Below are 11,860 nucleotides of genomic sequence, written 5' to 3' on the forward strand. Positions count from 1 at the left end.
CACACACACACACACACACACACACACACACACACAGCTTTTGTAGGAGCATGGTTCAAGAATTGAGCCATGTGAGAATCCTGAGTTCTTGTGAGAAAACTTCAAGAAAACAAGAATCTTGTGACCTCGGTTTCTTCAAAACACAGAATTGTTCTTGGAATATATTGTCATGATGTAGGGGGTGGATGAATTTACTTCAGACTATTCATTATTGCTTACTGGTGTTACTCAGTTAAATGCTGATGGCTCTATGGGAAAGTATTCTTTGCTCTGTGCAGCTTGTCCTTATACTCATGTGATTCTTCTTAGCCCTCAGAGTATAAAGTGTCTGATGCTCTGAATGAGTTTTGCTATTGCATGAGACTTCAGTCTACCTCGCTTATCAGCTCTGTTCTTCCAGGTCCCAAAAGCTGACAGGGTTTCTCACTGAACCAGCAATTCACTCCAAACCATTTATATTCTTAAAGTCCTCAAAGAGACTTGAAGATGCAGTACCAACTTTTGAAGACACATGAATTCCTCAGTGTTACCTGGATCTCGTGCTGATTTTTTCCTTAGCTCACTGGTCCATTGATCTCTGTTAAATGAGATTATATGAAGCATAGAGTGTAGTGAGGAAGACAAGAGGAGTCAGGCCTTGAGGCAGTCTCCAGGGTAAGAATGGACAGTGACCAAAGGGATTATCCCCATTTCGTCTCTGTGGCTTTAATAAGATATCCTGAAAAAATCAATTTAGGTGAGCAAGAGTTTATTTTAGCTCAGTTTCAGTTTACTATCCATTATTGTGGAGCAGTCAAAGAAACAGGAGCTTGAAGCATCCAGTCACAGTATAACTACAGTCAAGGACAGAGAGAAATAAACACATATATGCTCACTTACTTGGGCTCACCTAATTTTCTTTACTCTTATAAGATTCAGGAATCCTGGCCTGGGGGATGGTACCTCCCAGAGTGGGCTGGATCTTCCCATATTAATTCATACTCACAAACATGTTCACAAAGAACACAAACATGTTCTTGGGATAAGTAAGATCCTTATCCCAAGTGACTCTAGGTTGTGTCAAGTTGACAATTGAAGCTGACAGTCACAGAGACTGATGTGAAAGAAAACACCCTCAAGAGGTAAGAATAGACAATGGCCAGGACCACTGTATCAGGAGGATTGCTACAAGTTTGAAGATGGCCTCACCTGAGATATCCAGCCTTGTGGACCAAATATTGTATTCTTGGATATTCTGTTAGCAATCTGCCATTGTTGGAGTAGATGGACCAAAGTCTGTAAGCCACTATAATAAAGTGTGTGTGTGTGTGTGTGTGTGTGTGTGTGTGTGTGTGTGTGTAAGAGAGAGAGAGAGAAAGAGAGAGAGAGAGAGAGAGTTGTTGTTGTAGACAGGAAGGACATGACCAAGGAAAGAATCTTTGACTTTGAGTACATCTTAATAGAAATCTCCAAAGCCGACAGAGAGGGGGAGTGGAGGAGAGAATAGAAAGACCAGAAACAGACCCACATATGCCTAGCTAGTGGAACTTTTACAAAGGAGTGGAGACAACACAATAGAGCTAAGTTTGTCTTCCCAGCAAATGACACTGGGACAGCTGAACATCTGCATGGGGAAAAAAAGAATTTAGTTACAGACTTTAGGTTCTTCACAAAATTATCTCAAAATAGACATTAAATATAATTTAAGATGCAATGCTATAAAACTCCTAAAAGATAAAACTGGAGAAAATCTAGACAATCTTGGGTATGATGATGAGTTTTTGGTCATAATATCAAAGTCTCATTAGGATGAAGAGTCTCTACAATAAGCAGGACATTATTAAAACTAAGATTTTTGCCTCCACAAAAGGTGGTTGAGAGGAAGAAAAACATAAGTGAGTGAACATGGAGAAAATATCTGTAGATGACTGTAAGAATGCACACAAAGCACGCGCGCCACTCTAAATACTCAACAATAAGAAACAGGCACTCATTGGGAACTGGGTCAAAGACTGTAGCAGGCATCTCTAGAAATAAGACAAACAGAAAATGAATAAGCACACAAAAGGATACACTACATCACATCTTAGTGCAAATTAGAGCAATAGTGTCGGCAATCCATTAGGAAGAACAAGGTCAGAACATGGACAGCACCAGATGCTGGACAGGGTGCACAGCAATAGGAGCAGCAATTCCTGTAGTGGAAATGCAGAATAGTGCAGCCACCTTGGAAGACAGTTTACCAGATTCCTATAAATTAAACATCGCCTCGTGTGATACAACCTAACAACTGTGATCCTTAGTATTTTCCTTGATAGTTGAAAGCATATCTACATTAAAACTTGCACATGGATATCTATTCGTGATCACCAAAACTTGGAATCAATTGCTGTTCCTTTACGGGTGGATATACAAACTGTGACATGTACGGACAATGGAATATTACTTAGCACTAAAAAGACAGGAGCTATGAAGCTATATTACTTACATTTCTTATGACAAAAATGCCTGGCTGAAAGCATCTAGGAGAATAAAATTTATTGTGGCTCGCAGTTTGAGGGGATACAGTCCGTTCTATCCAGGAAGGTATGCTGGCAGGTGGAGAGAGGTTGGGGTGAAGGGAGCTTGCCCACATCTGGACAGAGCAGAAAATGGGGATTCTAGTGTTTTGCTGGATTTTTCATTTTTCTTTTTATTCAGGCTGGGAACCACAGCCATGGGATATCAAATCTCATATTCATGGCAGGCCTCCTTCCCCATTAAGACTGTCTGGAAACATCCTTACAGACACAGCAGACAAGGATCCTCACTACTATGTCTTCGTACATTTTAGATCCAGCCAAACTGACAATGAAGAGTATCCATCACAGAAGTGACAAGGGTGGAAGACATTAGCTCACTTTACCAAGGGAAAGAAGATGATCAGAAGAGGCTTCGTGATGTGAAATTCCAGTCCTATCACTCTGATTAACAAAACTTTATTGTTGGGGGAGTGGGGCTGGGACAGAAAGACCAGAAGACTGTGGGGCCATGAAACTGTTTAAGTTACACATATTACTTTGTGTTTTTCAGAATCCACAGCACGTGTAGCAGAAGGGAAGGGACTCCAGTGAGCACCGCAGACTGTGGGTGATTTGTCAATGTAGGGTCAAGGATTGAGACGCATGTGACACTCTGTTGGAGATGTGGACAATAAGGGACGCTGTGCATGTTTAAAGAAGGCAGTGTATAGTACTGTGCCTCTGGTCAGTTCTGCTATGGACCCCCAAGGTACTCTAAAATGCACAGTTTTGAGGAAAGAGTTGGACAAGCAGGGTGTAGTTTAGGCAAAAGGCAACAGTTCAGGAGCAAGAAGGCTCTCCCACTAATGCAGATCATAACATAGAGATGGGGCAGGCAGTTAGGGGCAGAGGGAGCTGGACACTGGGGCAGGAAGAATGCTGGACCACCCTCAGAGGTGCATTAAAGTGCCTGCCTGCAATCCCACCAGGCATTCTGCTGTTTCCTATTGATGAAGTCCCATTCTTAAAAGTCTTCTAGATGCTCTAAGGGACAGCCAGGGTCATCAGCCACTGCTGTGAAACACTGCTGCCCATGCGAAAGAGCAGGTTCATCCCAGTCACAAAGTAAAAGGTTCACCCCTGTCAGGAAACATTGTTCATCTTTCCTGCAACTCCCTTTCCTCCAGGGTGGCTCCCTGCCATCAGCTATTTTTAACCTTGTACCAGGGAGGAATATATTATGGTCTGGCTGGAATCTTCTTCATGACCTGACTCGTTGCATGTGCCGACTTTTACTTCTCTATTGACCATCCCCTTCTTTGACGGTGTCTCCCTGTTGCAGCCAGCATGCCCTAGAGACAGATGGATTCTCAGTGTGGCTCCTCATTTGCCACCTCCTCCGCATGCTGCTGCCACGGCTCAGTTCTGTGGCATAAATAGCCATTGAGACTCCACGCTGAGCAAGACATGTCCTTTCCCTGTGAAGGGCATCGGCTGCCATCTTTGGAACCTGCTGTAGGTCCTTTGGCTCCTTGGCTCCTTGGCCACATACCCACTCAAACACCAGTATTTTGTTAGCTTTACTTCTTTGAATTTGTTTCTCCTGTTGCTTTTGAATGGTTTCTTGAAGCCAATGTGTAAATAATTTCACACTGTGGGTCCTTGCTGTAAGCCTGCCTCCCATGTTTCATCTCAGGTGAATGGGGCCGCTGGGTGTTTGCCTAAGCTACTTAATAGCCATTCTCTGTGCTTTTCTGTATCCTTCCTCCTGTAGGAATAATGGGTTTTCACACAGTTTTAGATGCCTAAGGCTGAGTGATCTATAAACAACCAAAGGTTCCTTCTCATGGTCCTCGTAGCTAAGAACAAGATGTCCACGTGATCGGGTTCTGGGTTAGAAAGGTAGTTCTCATTGCTTCTTGAGACAGAACAGAAAGTCAAAGGGGTTTCCTCTGGTCCCTTTAATCAAAGCACACTTATTCCAGAGGGGTCTATCCTCATGGCCTCCCTGCCAGATAAAGGTCAAACCATCTAGCGGTACCACACGGTGGAAGGAATGGGGTTTCAGCATATGCATTTGGGGAGCATAAGCATTGGCCTCAGTGCAGACACAAATATCTCACCTCTAGGAAAGCCTAAGTATAGCATAGAGTTGGAGTGAAATGGTGGTGACCATTAGACACACCCTGTGCACCAGACCTTCAGGGTGCTGGGTCCTCTCTGTCCCCTGCCTTTGACACTGGGTAACGGATTGCTCTCTTGGGGATACCGTTCTCTTCAGCTCCCCCTTTATGCCCAGAAGTGTGGCTGAAGGCTTTGTCAATTTCAACCTTGGTTTCAACCAACAGAATATAGTGTTTGTTCTACCTTCCCAAGGTGACACCTTTGAGGCCATCTTTCAATGAGGTGATTATTTTTAAAAACCACATCCAGGCTGGGCTGGGCAAGCACACTGTCACTGGTGGTTTAAAATAATTCAGGTTCAATTTTTCTTTTGGGGAGGTGGGGGAAAAGTTCCTGTGTGTCTGTCTCCTCTCCCCAGGACTCCATACGTTTTCTTTCTTTGGCCTCAGATCAGCTGTGTTTGCCAGAAAAGAGTTCTTATTCTCTGGGCCAAATTCAAGTGTGATGTGTTCTGATATATTCTTGGCATTAAGGACATAAGTGGTACCATGAATAATGTTTGTGTTCTGTGGGACATCAGGGTACGAGTGTTGCTGCTCAGCTATGTTAAGGTCAAACTGCTTCTAAGCATCCCTGGAACATACCGGACTATATGGCTGGTTTCTAAGAAGATATTTTAGACTTGGCAGTAAACTTCCAGAAAGCAGTCAGTTATTGGGATCCAAAATATACACCAGGAGGAATATCATTCTGAGTATTTTTTTTTGTTTATGTCATAATTAAAAGTCAAATCTGCCTGTTATTGAAAGGTATGTTTTTAAAAAGAAAAGTCTTTTTTTTTTTTTTGCTTTAAAAATTCAACATTCATCAAAAGTCTTAGTTTGGTTCTGTCTTCCATCTTGATATTTTTCTCAAGAACTAGCTTGCGGACAATGACGCGACATCCCTTTGTTTACGCCCTTTTACTTGTCAAAATTGGCTTAAAATGTTCTTGCTGAAATTCTTCCGTGTTATACTAAAATATGTTGATTATTATTTTTAAAAGTTTACACATCGAGATGGTCTCAAAGAGACTGACTTAATCTTCCCATCGTTGGGTTGATGCAGGTTAGACACCTGTAATGCAAATGTCTGAAACCTGTAATGCTCTAAAATCAAAAGCTTTTTAGTGTCAATGCATAGCCATAGGTCTGGTGCTTTGTGGACATTGTTCCTGTTATAGGCTGCATCTTGAGTGTCTCCTGAGATCCACAGGTTAAAAGCTTGGTTCTTCATTTGATGCTATGGGGAGATGGTAGCATGTTTAGGCGATGAAGCTTGTGAGAGGGAAGTTGGGTCATTTGCGGACATACCCCCGAAAGCAATATTAGAACCCCAGCCACTACCCGCCCACTCCCCGTTTTGCTTCCCAGCTACCACAAACTGAGCAGCTCCCTGCCAGAGCAAGGTCTGAAACTCTGGTCCTAAATAAACCTTTCTTCACTGTAAGTTACCTCAAGGATCTTGTTACAGTGATGCGAAGCTGAGCACCACAGCACACAAACTTGCTTTCAGGGACAAAGTAACTTAAAACGTTGTATGAAGTTACCTGTAGACTCGGTCTAGTGAATTTCACATCAAGACTTGGGTCTGGTCCTCAAGACCTCTCCATGTATATGCAAATATTCCAATCATATCCCCTAAAAAGACCCTCAAACTATTCTAGTCCCACTCCCTGGGAGAAGGGATATTCAATCTGCAGCAATCTTTCCATTTTCTGTCTCCTTTAAGTTAGTCACTTGTCTAGAAAAAATGCAGTTTTTATCCTGAACAAACTCATAAATAGGTGCTTTGGGGTCTCAATATCCTCTCATACAGATTGTACCGTGGAGAGGGGCAGGCAGAGGTGGGCGGAGGGAGCTGGAAGCTGAGTCATGAAGACTTACCCAGAGGGATGCGCCAAACCCCTGCCTGCAATGCCACCAGACATCCTGTTGTTTAGTATTTTGAACTCCCTGAGCCCTGCATTCTTTTTACCTTAGATGATTGTGTTACAGAAGAAGACATTAGACTCAATGGTCAGTGGATGCTACACACAAATCCTAACCCCTGTGTGGCAGTTACATGAGGCTTTCACATGCGGGAAGGGCTCTGAATCACCTTTGTCACCTATGAGATAGACTCTAACCCTCAGGGGTGTGGACCTTGCAGGAGTAAGTTTTTTCCTTCCATTTGTGAGTGTGTCTCGGGCTGGTCTGGGGCAGCTTGTGCTCAAATGCTAAATTCTATACCCCAAGATCTGTTTGCTTCAAGACCAGGATACCCTCACGTATACCAGCTTTTGTTGTGTAAACCTTTCTCCCAAGTTATCCTTGATTGGTTAATAGAGATGCCTACAGTCTGGGATGGGCAGAAGAGAGTGGGCAGAGCAAAGGTTCCTGGGCTTGGGATCTCAGGCAGGGACCATGAAGGAGAAGAGAGAAAGAAGAAAGAAGTCACCTTGGGGTATGTGGATGGTGAATGCATGGCCATGAGGGACGGCCTGGTGAAGTAGGAGCAGCCCAGGCAGAATGTGGCAAGTGGTATCTTAGGTTATTGATAGGGAAGTAGACAAAATAGCCTAGAGGGCTGATATCTGCCCAGCTCTAATGCTTTAAAGTTTATTGTAAATGTAAAGATTTTTATATCTTTTATTTATAAACTACATGGTCTATGTGAAATAGAAAACCCCAAATAATATTTACCATGACAAATGTGGATCGGGGGATCAAACACTGGTCATCACATTGTCTGCAAGCACTTTCCTCCTCTTATTTCTTTCACCTTGTATTCCTGGATTGAGGCCTTCTTTTCTCCTGATTCAGGTGGGTTACTAGCACATATTTACACAGGAAGAATGTCACTTGTCTGGGACACTGTCACATAACAGGAGGATGGTCTGGTACCAGCTCTGAAACTGAACAAGAGCTCTGGTACAGCCTCCTATGTATTATGCGTGAGTCCAAAGCCCAGGGTGCAGTGGCAGGTGGGTGAAATGCAACAGCCCCATTACCTAGCTTCAGGGAGAAGCTGAGGCAATGTGAGCTACACAGCATCTTCTCCCTGCACGTACAGGAGAAGTCATCTGGGAATTAACTGATTGGATATTTACATTGGGTCATTCAGACCAAGGGAAGTTTGTAAAGAAACAGTCAAAAGGCCAGTGAGATGGCGCTGTAGATAAAGTGCTTGCTGTGCCTGCAGTTGATTCCCAGAACCCAAGCAAAGGTGAAATACAGAACTGACTCCTGAAGGTTGTTCTCTAACTTCCACACATGCACCAGGGCATACACGCTCCCCTTCCCTATATGTATGCCGCATACATACCATACTTATGATGGTGGTGGTGGTGGTGATGGTGATGATAAATATTTTTAAATAAACTGGATCAGGAGTTTTACAGGAGCCCTAAGGAAAGAACTAAAGTGTGCCCAGCACTGGGCAGGAGAGCCTGGCAGGAGGGTGGCAGGGCTTAGCAGTCCTTTCAGCTGTCCCAGAAAGGATGCTCAGGACTGAAACACCCCAGTTTAAACCCTAGCATGTGGATAGGCACGGGTTTTGCATACTTCATATTTGCTATTTTCTCTCTTCTCAGGTCACTGATTACAGTAAGTGAATTATTAATCTTAGAAAGGGGCCTCAGCCAGGTGTGGTGGCTTTTTCTTTTCAGGGGCTTATAGCAAATCTATGAGAGCCACGGATTTGAAAGGGGACCTATGGCCATAAGCAGTTAAGAAGCACTGAGTTGATTTGCCTGCTTTCCCTCTGTCTCCTACTTCAGTGGGACATTTCCCTCATGCACAACAGAATAACATCACAAAGCACAAGTTGGAATGCAGTGACTTCATTTCCTAATTAAGTGTCACATCCAGGAAAGTGACGCTTGAAAGTACCTCAAACCAGGGATACTGGAAGAGAAAACATACCATCACTAAGACATGTCCTGTTGGGTACATACTCCATAAATTCAGCTACAGGAGGAGCTAAGAAAATGGACATTTTAGGATACAGCGTTTGCACCCATCTCAGATCGCAGGCTGTTAACATCGCTATGCCAACGTTACCATGTCTAGTCAGTTCACATTCTACAACACAATTCCAGAAAAAGCAACAAAATTATGTTTACCTTTTTTGTTTCAGTGGAACTGTATCTGCCATACTTACCCCACAGTACAGGACTTCAACCCCTGTGGGACAGCCTGGCATGGTTGAGATCTAAATGATGCCTGGTAAATTAACGAATTCCCAAGACAGCTAAACACTGCTGATTCAAATGTAAAGTGTTTGTATGTATAGTGACCCTACATGTGTGATCTAAGTGGTTTTAAATATTCTCCTAACCATAATTATCTAAATTTTTCTTTTTTAAAAAAATTATTTTACCATCCCTTCGTGATCTGAGTGGTATTTTGATAGTTTTATTAAAAAGCAAAGGTTTTTTTTTTTTTTTTTTTTTTTTTTGTAAAAACAAGAGTTTGCTTTTTTCCACTACAGTTGACTGTGGATTTCTGATATTTAACTCAGTGGATCATCATGAATGTCTCCCCCCCTCCTCTGGGACTACAGTTTATCTCATAGATGACAAAGGTGATTCAGAACCCTGTGTGTGTGTGTGTGTGTAAGCTTCATGTAAGTGCCACACAGGTTAGGATTTGTGTGTAGCATCCACTAATGTCTAATGTCTTCTTCTGCAACACAATCGTTTAAAGCAAAGAGAATCCGGGACTCAGGGAGTTCAAAATTCCCAATGTCAACTATGTGATTTTCAAAGTTGACAGGCTTTCCCTCGGGGGGGGGGGGCATGCCTCTCAGGCAGTCTCAACATTTAGAGAAAGGTACATTGTTTAAAAGGGGAGTTTCCTTTTTTAACAATATACCTTTCTCTACAAAGTGAGTTCCAGGACAGCCAGGGCTATACAGAGAAACCCTGTCTTGAAAAAAACCAAAAGAAAGAAAAAAAAAAAAAAAAAAAAAGGAAGCCCCATGCCAGGCTGAGCATTTGGTAAGCTCTCCCATCTCTCGAGTATGTGTCTTTGGGCTAACGTTGTACAGTATTGTTGACAGTTTCACTACAGCTTGTCCAGGAAGAATCACCCACACAGCCTGCCAGAAATACAGCTCTGCCGCTTTACGGATTTGTCTCCTTTCAGAAACACCAAGGCAGGACACTATGGAATCTACCTTACCATATCACTTGAGGAGTGGTTGTTTCTCTGATAAACTGAGATCACACTAACGTTAGCTGTTATGGTTATCGGGGTGTCTATCCAATCGGACTTTAGAAGCAGCAGACATTCCTAGTGCAGCATGCAAACACACAAACACCAAACTTCCGAGCTCACTGAACCTGGCTGGAAGACCTTTATTAAGCCTGAGATATAACACTAGCCACCAGCGTTTTGGGGACATTGGTTTCTTTCCAAGACTCCAAAGCAAACCTCCAGGACCTTTGTGCTTAGTGCAAACTGTCTGCTTACCCAAAGTTATCTGCGGGCTCCTCTGCAAATTCACACAGAGAACAGATTCCCTCTCATACTATACAGCACTCACACGGAGTTAAGTCTTGTCTCTGTGTGTACAGACAGCAGTCTGTTAGGCAAAGCAACCACGTCTAAATTTCATGCATCCCTCCCAGTTCTCGGTTGAGGAGCGGGCTGTGCAGCCCAGAGAGGAGGAGGCGTGGGGCGGAGTCAGAGGTGGGCTAGAGGTCTTGGGAAGGCTAAAGCTGGACCAGGAGCCTTACCTTGGTGACCTTGATTAGGAGGTTAAAGAAGGGAGCGGTGTGTGCTGAGCCGTCCGCTTTACGCTGTTGTGCTTTGGGGGTCTGGGGTGCAAACAGCCCCGGATTCCCCTGCGTTCCAGACTCTTTCTTGCTCCGGAACAACCTGGACTTTGGCTGGCTCCTCCTTGTTCAACATCGGAGTTGACAACTCTGCTCCAGGTGGAGCGGTCTCTGACGCGGGCGCACACATCCCGGGGATTCTGGTCACAGCTTCCCCAGGGCAGGGAGAAGGGGATCACTGCACACCTGGGAATCCACAGTCGTCACGAGTAGGTAGCGGGACCCATCACTCTTTTTCTGACCTCCACGCTCCTCTAAGTCCCTGCAGTGCTCACGGCCCGCCCGCGCCCCGCCCTCGACGACCCCTCCACGTGGATGCTGCGTGTGGCCCGTGCAGATGTTTTCAGCGCTGCCTCTACCCTAAGAGTCCAAGAGCCTCCTCCACGTCTATCACTCCGCTCCCCTCCAACAACTCTACATCCTTTGCTACCGGGCCCAGGGACCCCAGCATCACCCTACACCCCCTCTACTCCCGCCACGCCCCTGACGAGTTTCTGCATCCGTGCACTGTCTCTTCTCTCTAGATTATGCAGCCTGGCTCCTCAGTTCCTATTCTGGGGACATCAGGCTTCCCACTGCCCGAGACTTAGCTTAAGTCCCTGCTGTGGCGGATGACTCAACTTGAGAGTTTGCAGCGAGGAGGACCTGGAGCCATCAGGGGGTCCCATCTCAGCTAGGTTCAATGTCCGGTTGCACAAACCCCCAGATTATCTGGGCTTTAAGGGACCCGGGTGCAGAAGGTTTTCTCTTGCGAGTCTTTCCCAAGCTGCTCTCTCCAGAACATCCTGCATCAGCTTAGATAGGTTTACGCTCCTTCTTCAGTGCTCCTTCTGACCAGCCACCTGAAGCCGCCCTTGGGCATGAGAAGTGACAGTGGCAAGGCTTGATTGCTCATCCAATAGTTGGAAGAAGTTACTTTATTGTAATTTTCTCAAGGCAGGAAGGGATGCTGTGAGCTGTGATTAGCGCCTGACTGTGTTGTTTATTTATTCGTGACACACATCACAGGGGCATCACAGGACAGCCGTGTGCTCTTAGCAGTTCCCTGGAACTAGCCTGAAGTTGGAAGCTGCTCCAGGAATGGGCCTCAGATACTGATCATCACGGGAAGGGGCAAGCTAGAGAGGTTTATGATTTCAAACGAGAAAAAAAAAATGTTCTCTAGAAATGCTCTTTCCAAAGCTTCTGGTGGCATTTGGAATGTTTCTCTTGTAGTAAAGTGGAAATGTCTACGGTTTGCAGCTCAAATGTTTACAACTTTTAGATCACAGTTTAAGAAATCCAGTCAGTTTGCTGGAAACGTCCAGTGAACAGCTGCACTGTTACAACTGTGCAAAACACATGGTCGCCATAACGGTTCTGTTTGGTTTTGGGTTTATTTTGTTTTGTTTTGTTT

At 44.5% G+C, this 11,860-nt stretch overlaps 1 protein-coding gene across 1 annotated transcript in view; it reads right to left on the reverse strand.

Annotated features, from left to right (window-relative positions):
* Positions 1 to 10,665, reverse strand: part of Sgcg (sarcoglycan gamma) — a 53,693-nt gene extending 43,028 nt beyond the window's left edge. The window contains exon 1 of the mRNA XM_021181532.2: positions 10,366 to 10,665. The gene's annotated coding sequence lies outside the window, so the exon portion shown is untranslated. The remainder of the gene's footprint in view (positions 1 to 10,365) is intronic.
* Between the last annotated feature and the right edge of the window lie 1,195 nt (positions 10,666 to 11,860).

This window comes from Mus caroli, chromosome 14, assembly GCF_900094665.2.
Source record: "Mus caroli chromosome 14, CAROLI_EIJ_v1.1, whole genome shotgun sequence".
NCBI classification, from domain to species: domain Eukaryota; kingdom Metazoa; phylum Chordata; class Mammalia; order Rodentia; family Muridae; genus Mus; species Mus caroli.